Below are 11,756 nucleotides of genomic sequence, written 5' to 3' on the forward strand. Positions count from 1 at the left end.
TTTTATATATATATATATATTTTTTTTATATATATAACATATATATTAATTAATACAATTAAATTCTACAGATTCAGATTAAAAATAAATAATAAATGAAAAAGAAAAAAACATGTTAATTTATCTCCAGACTTTTCATAGATGTGTGATATTTTAATACCTCTAGAATGAATTAACTAATCCATTAATTAATTAATTAATTCGCTTATTGGTACGATTCTACATTAATTCATTAATACCTTCGCAGTGATTATCTAAAAATCCTGAAAAAAGCGTACACAATTGGGTTACATTTCATTCAGTTAAAAAGAGTCTGTGTTTAAGGAAAAAAATATTTTGAGAATGCAGGGTGATCAAAAAATAATGGTGCAAGAGACGATTTTGAAATCTTTGAGTAGAAAATAAGACGATTTTTGAAATTTTCCCCGCCACTTGATATATCGTTCGTTAAGCAGTATCGTATAAGAGTCGTTGAAAAGAGGTTAGCTTTAGGCGAAATTAGTCACGTTCATTGTCAATTTCTTCGTTACCATCGTTTAAATTAGATCCGATTATCTCTCGCAACGTAGTCGTACGTTAATTTCAAATTTCATTTCAACGAGTTAATAAAGTGAGATCGTAACCTCTATCCGTTATTATGTTATATAACCGTTTGAGATAAAATCTCCAATTAGAATAGAAACGTAGAGAAATGTTCGATTCAATTGTTTGCGAATAGTGACGAAGACAATTACCTTTATCAGAATATCCGTAAGAATAAAATAGTTCGTAATATAACGTTATGTAATTTAGGTTACATTTCGTTAATATTTGGTACAAGTACTTTCACACTGTTAGACCTGTATAACGTCATTCGATTATTCGACCTTCCTTAGTAAAGCATTCGTTATGTACAATCGGTATTACTTATTGTAGCAAGATATTCAATTATTACTACTCTAGCGACGTCTAGTGGTTGAACGTCGAACAACAAAGAATGATGCGTTGATATAAGAAAGATGAAGAAACCAAAAGGAATCATGTTATTTTCAACTCAAAAATTTGTTGCTCGGTTTGCAGCCATAGTACACGTAGAATTTCGAGTTGTAATTGCTCTCAACATTTTGCAATCTGTCACGATAAAAGAAAAAAATCACGATTAAGAATATCCCATCATTATATCTAGAAAGGCCGCAGTTTTCTCTTGTACTACAATCTTTAAACACCCTGTATGTAGGAAAGTTTATTCTAAGTAATATATATGTATACATGTGTACGTGTTACGTATGCGTATGAACACATACGTGCATACATGCATACTCACGTGGCTGTTCACGTATTTACACATGTATACACTCGGACGAACGTATGTATGTACGCATATATGAACGTATATAGGTACATAATACGTATACATATTCACATACGCGCGCACGCGTACACATATGTGCACATTATTCATATATACGCGTAGAACGTATATAGGGTGTACAATAAAGCTGAAAGTGCGATATGTAAGATTCTCGGATTCAAATTACGCAAATTTCTTCGAGCTAAATAATTCTGTTTCCCAAATAAATCATCGTTGAATCGCTGAATTCGAATGTACGTGCGCGTTTCAACTTTGATTATAATTCGTTCAAGAAAAATCGATTGGTTTATTTCGAAACAATTTCACCGCAAGTGTCATATACGTTTTTGAACTAAAAAGAAATTCGTTAGTACAATAGTACAACGGCCTCTTGTTGTACCTTCCCAAACACCCTGTATATAAGGACACGTGCAACATAAAAAGTTGGTTGTAAGAATACTCCTAAGACGATAAAAGGGCAACAAAGAAACAAATTCGTTTTAATCATTTCGATGACCAGACTAACCTATGCTTCAAGGACAACTGTATTACATAGAGGGTGCTTAATATAGGAGGCGCTATAGTGTACAGAACAGTTTTCTCTGATATATAGAACACGTATTAGTACGTTTACTCGTGCCTATTTACTTTCTCCCAAACTTTATCGCTTGTCGTGTTTTTTTTCCCATTTCCCCTTATACTTATCCCTATTTTAAAAAAATTTTTTTTCGTTTTTTTTCCATTTTTCTTTTTTGAGAAAATCGATGTTAATCGTGCAGAGACAACGTCTCGGTCCCGCCATATTTTATTTTACGATTCATTTTGAAACCGGGACGATCTTAGAAGCAAAGAGGGATTTAATTTCTCAAAATCATCTTATTTTTAGCAGAGAAATTGTAACTGCGCTCTTGTACTATCATTTATGTGACACCCTGTACATGTTGAATCGTTTTTTTAACAAGCATATTTAAATACGTACACACGACACGTGCGTGTATCTTCCACAAGAAAAATTATCGTCGTTCATCACAATCGACACACATACAGAGACGCAGGTAGAAAATGGGATAGGTTCGTTCAGCGTGCATGCGCGTACGCGCGAACCTTTTCTCGAGTAGAAAAAGTCGAGGCTTTTGAAAATTTACTTTTCCACACTAACCCGGCGCATTATTTAAATTCTAATCTTTTATAGTAATGATTCATACCCTAAAACAGCTATATATTCAGTATTTATTATCACAACAAATATCTTTCCGCTAGTTTGAGAAAGCTTCTTGCCCTTTGATTCGATTTGTGTGTGTGTGTGTGTGTGTGTGTGTGTGTGTGTGCGCGCGCGTGTGCGCGTGTGCGTGAGTGAGTGAGTGTGAGTGTGAGAGCTATATGGATGTAATGTGTATACTTAGTACACGCGACATTCAATTACCCTACATTTTCCACTTTGAATTCTTTCTGGCCTTTTTTCTCTCTGGCAAGAAACAAAAAGACACGCCATATTTCTTTTTTGGAATTGATAAGTCGTATTTTGAAATTCTACTTTGTCATTAATCTGCACCAAAGCACTTTTGTGACATTGTTCGACTAAAATCGTACAAAGAACCAATTTTCGATGTTCACCAGACTCTGATATGTATAACACGGCGCTTTTTTTAAAAAGAAAAATGATGCCCAAAAGATAATTACAATATATCAAATGTCGATCTTTAACGCTTAACGATCGATTATCAAGAAAAGTTGCGTATAAAAAGAATAAGAATCGAATATAACACGTGGCATACTCTCGACCGTGTAATCGATCGAAAAAGATTCTTAACTTACGCCCCGATTAAAGCGGACGGATAAAAATAAAGCAAGCGGACAAACAAGCAAACGATTCAAGGAACATCAACCGATCTTCGAAGCGCTGGTCACGAACTTCGACACGTTAATATTTAAATGCGCATGTATTTTAAACGAAAGATGAGAAAACGGAAAAGAAATGTATTTAAAAAGAGAAAAATTTGTATCCGCGGTAATACAGTTCGCAACGTTATCGACGCCGATAATCTCGCGGTAAAATATTGTTACTAGACAAAGAAAAAAGTACCAGAGAGAATTCGTGGGTGAAAAATTCTTGAACAACATTTAAGTAGAAGGTAAACACAAAATTCCTCAGAACCATCTTCAACGTCATTGTCATCGTAATCGTCATCGTAATCGTCATTGTATTCATTATTATTACTACTTTTACTCCAATCTCCTACTCCCTCCCACGCATACAATTTCTCCCAATCATTTGAAATCTTACGCTAAGCTTCACCATCAGAGTCGTTAGAATACTACGCTACTTGTGAATATATCTCTCAATACCGTTAGACAATGAAAATCGCAAAATTGTATTAACTACCATTTTATATCTATTATTTCGTACCGTTTCTCTATTTAACTGTTATTAGCATTATATCGCATCTTAATGAACATTACGATCATTATTACTGTTAATACCTAATATTTATTTATTATTATTCATTATTGTTAGTTATTATTAATCTGTCTAAAATTAATTAATTTTTTCATTCTTGTTAGGAATAGAGGTTACTCGCGAATTAGTCCACTTTGTTGCATTAATCAGTAGTCATTTTTTACAATAATTAATCACCTTATTAATTAGTACTCTCTTCAAAGTGCTTCCTTATAATTATTATAATAATGTATAATTTTGTGTGTATGTGTGTTTGTGTAGGCGCGTGCGGTATGTGTCCACGAGCATGCGCACCCAAATGTGTGCACGCACATGTACTTTATACGTACGTGTGTGTAAACATATATTTATATATACACATATATATACATACATATATACACACACACGCACATATATATATATACATGCATATACATATATAGATATAGATAGATAAACAATGTATACATAAATGTCTGCTCGTTTTTTACCATCATTCATTAATCATAGTGTGTGTATGTGTGTGTATAATGTGCGCGGGTGGGTGTGTACATATGTGTATGCGCGCGCGCTCGTACGTGCGTGCCTGCGTGTATCCCAGTATTTACTATTACTATCCTCTTCCCTAAGAACATGTTTACGTGTTAATAGTTAAAAATGACGAGTCAAACTTTCTTTCCTCGATCCTCGATTTACTTTGTTTCATAACCTTTCGGGATGCTGTTCTCTTTCAAAGCGTGTGCACAAGGGGTACTCCCTAAATCTAACAAATAACATGACACTAACTTCCCGTAATATCCCTAGAACCTTCCTCGATCGCTAATTACGAAACCAGTGCATGGCACTCCATTTTGTGACTGGTCCAAGCTTGCAAACGCGCTTTTGCAGCCATTCTTTTTTTTTTCCCTTTTCTATTTTTTTTTTCCTTTTTTCTTCCTTTTTACAACAGAGAAGTTACTTTGCCTTCGACCTTCTAATATCTTATGAAATCAGCATCTTCGTATATTTTCAATGTATATCTATATATTTATAATTATTTTAAAAAAACCGCGTCTTACAAACACGTATTAAATTAACTTCATAACTAGATTAGATAATAAATGTGCGTAAAAGCTTCATTAAAATTTGACATGCTTACTCCATAATAAGTGAAAATATCATCTATAGATTGTACATTAATCTGAATTATTTGGCCCTGATCACTTCGTATATACAAACATTTCAATTTCCGTATGTTCAAAATTTAATTGGTCACAATGAACTAATAAATAATATTTACGGAAAAAGATTGGAAATCATCTTATTTATAATTTTTGGATATGTCAATCGCCGAATAACGACCAGAGGCATCAACTTAGTTCTATTTTTAAGTTTACATATACTTTGCCACGTGTTCCGATTTCGATTATGTTTTTCCAAGTTTTCACAAAATCTTTGGGTACTTCAAGAACTTTATGAATCCGATGTTTCGCGTGCTTCGATTTGGAAACGTTCCAAAAATATTTTCATTCTCAACAACCATCTTGAATCGATCTTTAAAAAACAACAATGGCGTCCCGCATGAATTTCGAAAATTCGAAAAATGCGCGAAACTATTTTTCTCTTTATTTTTTTATTTTTTTCTTCGTCTATCATTAACACGTTCTCAAAATTCTCGAGAAATCGTTAAACTTTTGTTAGCTTTTTCGAGATTTATTTACAACCGCGATAAACCGTATTCGTCTAATTTCGTATTTAAGGCGGGAAAACATCGAATATATTAAACATTTGAAATCGCAAAGCTTATACTTACGTTCTATCTCCGAACGAATTTGGAATTTTTTCTCATCTAAATTTCCGACACGAATTTGCCGAGGTATTTTCTCTTAAAGCAACATTCGACTCATCGAAGCATCTATCGCAACGGAATGCTATGAAATTTTATGACCCATATATCATTTCGATCTTTTCAACTTGCTTAGCACACTTTGAGACATGTCTCCCTGATTTTAGTGAAACTCTTTCATTTATTTATTTATTTATTCGTTTCTTTTTTTCTCTCTTTTCCTCTAGGAATCGTTCAAAAATCAAAATTCGTTCTTACGAACGTTTCGAATCACTATGTATTTACAGTTCTAAACAACAATCAAGACGACGAACAAAATCTTTGGGAAATTGTGTCTATGAAAAATTCCTTTAGTGTTCTCACGTTTTATTTTTTCATTTTTTTTTCTTTTTTTTTTCGTTTTCTTTTTTGATAATTCGAGAAAGTGTCGTTTGAATAATTTCCAGCAAGGTGCGTGAGGCGTAAATAAAACAAAAATGTTCGACGAAAAAAAAAAGTTATTAATATTCACGTTACAATCAACATTCGAGATAAAAGTAACAATCGATTTTAATTTCCGAACATAGAATCGGTTTTCTAAGCACATTTCGTTTATATTTCCTGCAGAAATACAAGGAACTGTAGGACTCTTGTGTGAAGGAGAAAAAGAAGTGTAATTAAAATTTGAACACACGCATTCGCGATCTTTAAATAATACTGTATCACAATTAAAACAAATCAGACTATAAGGATAATTATTACTAATATAATTGCAACGCAATGAGCATAGGTATGCGAAACTTTAATCATTTAAAAGATTAATTAAAGGAAAAGGTTTATAACGGTGTTTAATAATATCATTTAACTCTGTTAATATTGCATTACACCTAATATTCTTTATATATTATAACAAAATGTCAGACATAAAACTATTCATGTATGTATAACTGTTTATTTCAATTTCACCGGCATCGTCGGCTCTTTGCCATTAGCCACTGTATAACTATATAAAATATTTCTAAAACTTTGTATCATTAAATTTAGTGACTTGGAAAATCAAATTTACAATTATAAGAATAATATTCATAATAATACATTATTAAAACGTTATGCGTCAAAAATACAAAGAAACAGAAATCAACTGTTAAATGTATTCGATCATCTTTCCTAAAATAAACTAAAGTATTTATTACTTTTTCATCTGTAAAGACACATTCGTTACGTTTCAAGTTATCAAGAGCCTTGACTAAATTTATTCCGTTAGTATAGTTATTGTTAGAATTTCTTATTCCGTCACATTTTTCATTTTGTCTCTCGTCATTATCATCAAATTAACAATGGCACATGCCCCAAATGCACACGCATGTATATTTAAGAAAAAAGAGGGAAAACGATTCATCCCGAAAGAGAAGAGTATGAGCATATGTGTACGTTTTCCTACTGGCGCGTGTGTACGCATGCGCTCGAAATACGTAAACCGTAACCGAGACCTGAAATGAAACGCAAGCGCACCAATTAATTTAACACGTATATACACTTGCATACGGGCAATAAATACAGTGACACGTTACATACATATTATAGCACGCATACGTACCGGCACGTCGAGTGCGCAAAACAAGTGCGCCGATATAACGCGACATCACGCGCATGCGCGTAAGCGTATTGGAATCCGTATCATCGTTAACTACACCGGGGTGCGTATGCGTGCAAGTATGTATAACCTATTATTGGCTGTATTCCTTTAAAACTTTCTTTCGGTCTTTTTTGTTTTTTCTTTCCTTCTAACGTACGTTCAATTTCTTTCGGACTAAATATAAATGCCTAACTTTTTATATTTAGCATTCGATATACCGCATGCTTCGCTAGACACAGCCAAGAATTTGAATTGTTTACAAATACGTAAAAAGGTAATAACGTCATCGCTAATAACCCCCTAAAGAAAGTCGTAGTTTAGAAAGAATTATAATTGGCATTAATCGAATCAATTTGTAGACATCGTTTATACTAAGGATATACAAAATAGGTTTTATAATTTTATGAAATACACTTTAACCTCGAATAATTAATCTTATGCGAAAGTAAACGAACAAATTTTCACGAAAATTATGGTAAGTTTCTCTAAAATTTCAAATGCTTTTTCCTTTTAAATTTAATTTAAATTATTAATGTTAAATCGAATGCTACTTAATATCAATATCACATTACAGTTTGACAAGAGAAATAAATATTAACGAGATTACATTGTGATCTCGTGCGGTTTCAAAAGAACACAGGCAATAAGTGCAATAAAGTACATACGCGTTTGTGTAATGAACAAAAATTAAGCATGAAAGTAATAGGGGGTAATGGAAGAAATAAAGGAGAACAACAATTTAAAACAATTAAATGTACAGACGGAATATAGTAAAACGGAAAGGTAAGAAAAAGGAAACGTAGTTTTAGCGCATGCGCACAAGAGATTGTAGTGTATAGCTGATTGGTCTTAAATATAGCATGCTAATTCTAGTATCTCGAAGTATGCTTTTTATAAAATAATAATTAACGACACTGAGGTAAATGGCTATTACGTTATTAAGCTTATTTGTTATTTTCGTTCACCTGTTCGCTCATTTTTCGGTGATATGTATCGAAAATCAATCTCTTTTTTTTCTTTTTTAGATACAACAAAACTAATTTTCCACTAATTTTCCATTGTTTAAAACATTTACAAGTAAATCACAAGATTTTTAGTTTAACAGAACTCCGTACTTTCTGTTTTATCGAAACGTATTTTATTCATCAAAAGATTCTTTAAAAGACAAAGCACGTTGGAATATTTACATGCCTGTAATGAAATTATAACATCTGTTTTCATTTAATTCGATCTGTAAATTATCTTTAAAAATGGAATAATTAAAATTTTGTTCAAATAGCAAATGTCAGATATAACAATGTAGTCCCTTTTATAGATATAACAAAAACAAACGATGTAGAAGACGATAGAAAATCAACGTTTAATAAATAAAACACCGAAGAAGATAAATCGATGACTCTGAGCACGGAATATAATTTTTCCGGAGACACAAGGTTATAATGCTTTACTTATAAAATGTATTACGCTATAAAATAATCATTTCACGAGAGAAATTAGAAAAAATATATCAAGTTAAGCTATAATCGTCGAGTAAACTTATTCGAGGGAATTGCAATGAAAATAGATTGCTTAGGAAAGTGTCGAAGTGTTTATAGTATAAAACTATATAGATGTATGTATACGATTAACCCCCAGTGTCGTAAAAATTCCATACCTGTAGTGGTATATTTTGTTTAATTTAGCTTATCAAACGGTTTGCAAGCATATATCGATCATGCTTGAAGTGTGCTGCCACCTATCCTCAAGATAAAGGACAATGAATTTATGCTTTCTTATGCTTTATCCTCAAACGAGAAAAAAAACCATTATCGTTGGAAGTACCAGCGCTCGCATAAATTTAGTTTCCGTCTTGTAATCTAAATTTATGTTCCATTCGGAACGCAAAAAAGGTACACTCATTATGTTCAAACGCCCTCAGACCTCTATATTCGTACATTATCAATAACATTATCTATTCGTTACCATTAATATTATCACTAGCAATTCTTACGTGACTGCTGCTTCCCTAAAAACATTATATATACTACTGCTGCCGCCATGACAATTCTTGTAATTACAAGTATTATCACTACTGCTGTTAATGTCACTACAACTAATATAAATTGCAATTACTTTAATACTCTAATATTCATTACAATCGTCGTTATTATCGTCTTCTTGATCATCACTCTATTATTATTGTTTTTACGGATTATTGATTACTGAATATCATAATCAGCAACAATTATGTTCATTTATATTATATCATTTGCGTTATCATTAACTTCTTACTATTATCGTGGTTAAACCTATTCCATTCACAGTATCCTGACTACTGCGGCAGGCATTTTCTACTATTAATATCGTACCACCACCACTATTATGATTACTGTTACTGCTATCATTATCGGTGCAACGGTAGTATTAGTGTCACAATAATAAGTAATGATAATGTTAACAGCTGTAACAAAAATTGATGACAATGATGGCAATGTTGATAATAACAATAGCAGAAATTAACAGCACCAACAGTTATCCTATTATTTTTATTATTAATCATTAGTAATAGTAGTTGTAGCACTAACAATAGTTGCGATAATAATAGTAACAATAATAGTAGTTACCGTCGCAAATCATTTCCAAGGATACCGATAGAAGTAGAAACGAAGAATTACTGCTGCAGCAGATAGCAGTAGGAAGTAGTGGTAACAGTAGGAGCGGCAATAGCACACAGTAGTAGCAACATCGGAATCTAGCGTTAGTAGTAGCAAAAGTAGTAGCGATAATGATAGAGTAGGAATTACGTTAATAGCAACAGCAGTAGCGGCTGTAATTGGAATTAAATGAAACGGTAATGGCAGCAGTAGCAGCAACAATAATTGCAACAATATTGATAATGGACATAGCAATAATAACGATTATAAAGATGATGATTGTAGTAGTAGCAAAAGCAGTAATAATAATAGTGGTGACACTATCATTACTCTATTATCACATTACACAATATTGCCGCTATTGCTATCATTGTTAACGCCACTACTACTGTTGCAACTGCTATAACTACGATTATCGTTACCTTTTATTTGCAATCTCATTGGCATTACAGCTTCTTCTTTTAATACTGCTTTTATAACTATTGTTGCTGCTGGTACTATTACCACTTCCATTCCTACACGCATTACAATTGCTAGTGATTCTTTTACTTTTTACCATCATTAGTAATACGCAATTATCCATCAAATTATTATTCATCGTAACTATTGTTCTTGCTGTACCAAAGTTACAAATGTTATTTATCATTTAGTATCGGTATTACTGTTATTATTACTGTTACTACTATTGCGACTACTACTATTACCAATGCTGCTACTGCCGCTGCTACTTTTACTACTGCTTCTATCTGTACTTCTACTATTATTATCATATATACATTATTATCGTTACAATTCAGCGATTCCACCGTGGAACCTGAGATATCTGGATAGAAGCTTAGCATCAACTAGTTTCGATGGATTGTAGAGGCAGCTTTTTTTCAAGCATTAAGATATAAAATTGAAAAATTAGATTATCGAGTCACTCGAAATTAATACGAATTCGGTTAAGCACATATCTAAAAATGATTTACGAAGGAATTTCAGTTGCAAAGCCGTAATTGCAATTAGTCTCTCGAATTTAATGTTGTACACGTAAAAAGAATGAACTAAGAAAAAATGCACTTTCATTTTCTAGATGTTACAAGAGAGAAAAGAAAAGGACTTTAGATCCACTGTTAACTACTTTCGTTGGAACGATTCATGCAGCTGCGATGTAAAGCACTCACAATCTTTTTTCTTTCTTCCGTTTCTTAAGACAATTATACGATATAATAACGTATCGTTAAGCTGTAGATTTAAGCTGTAGAGTCTATTTGTCAACTTTTATAAGATTTCTCTAATAATCTATTCAATATGCAAACATTCTTATATTAACAGTTGGTGTTAATATAATAGAGAAATATCAGTAAGCGTATTCCGATATATTACAAAATGGACACGGTTAAGAAGATGTACATTCTTCGGTGAATTTCCATTCATTTTAGTCACGTCGTTAGAAGTTAAACTGTAAAATATAAATCGTTGCAAAAAATTTGTGGTAAAAAATAAAGAAAATACTAATCGTATGCCAAACATTGTCCACGTTCTTAATAGAGGTTATGTTGCAAAACTGCCGTTAATTTAAAAAAAGAAAAAAGAATCGGAATCAAATTTCATAGTTTGTAATCGAATATTTATGTCAGTCTATAATACTTAACCACGGTTCGTAAAACGTTCACTTTTACTCCCAACGTCAGCAGTTAATTTATAAACATTTTCTAACATCGACCCTCTTTGGTTTACCAAACTTACTACTGGAAACTTGTTTTGTATTTTAAGTAGTTCTCTACCTACTTACACACCTATCGATAAACAGTGTGTAAATAAATTTATTAAGTCTTATAACTTTTAATAATAACCATAGAATTCTAACGTATCCATCCTCCAATTTTTTTTTTCTTTTTTTTTTTTTTTTTTTTTTTTTTTTTTAAAAA

The 11,756-nt window shown here is 32.2% G+C and overlaps 1 long non-coding RNA gene across 1 annotated transcript; it reads left to right on the forward strand.

Moving 5' to 3' along the window:
• Positions 1–6,820: 6,820 nt before the first annotated feature.
• Positions 6,821–8,637, forward strand: LOC108547853 (uncharacterized). Its single transcript, XR_001890228.1, has 3 exons — positions 6,821–7,685; positions 7,785–7,993; positions 8,526–8,637. It is a non-coding gene; the product is annotated as an uncharacterized LOC108547853 (long non-coding RNA).
• The last annotated feature ends 3,119 nt before the right edge of the window (positions 8,638–11,756 follow it).

Source organism: Eufriesea mexicana, unplaced genomic scaffold (genome assembly GCF_001483705.2).
Source record: "Eufriesea mexicana isolate 0111107269 unplaced genomic scaffold, ASM148370v2 scaffold1303, whole genome shotgun sequence".
Taxonomy (NCBI): domain Eukaryota; kingdom Metazoa; phylum Arthropoda; class Insecta; order Hymenoptera; family Apidae; genus Eufriesea; species Eufriesea mexicana.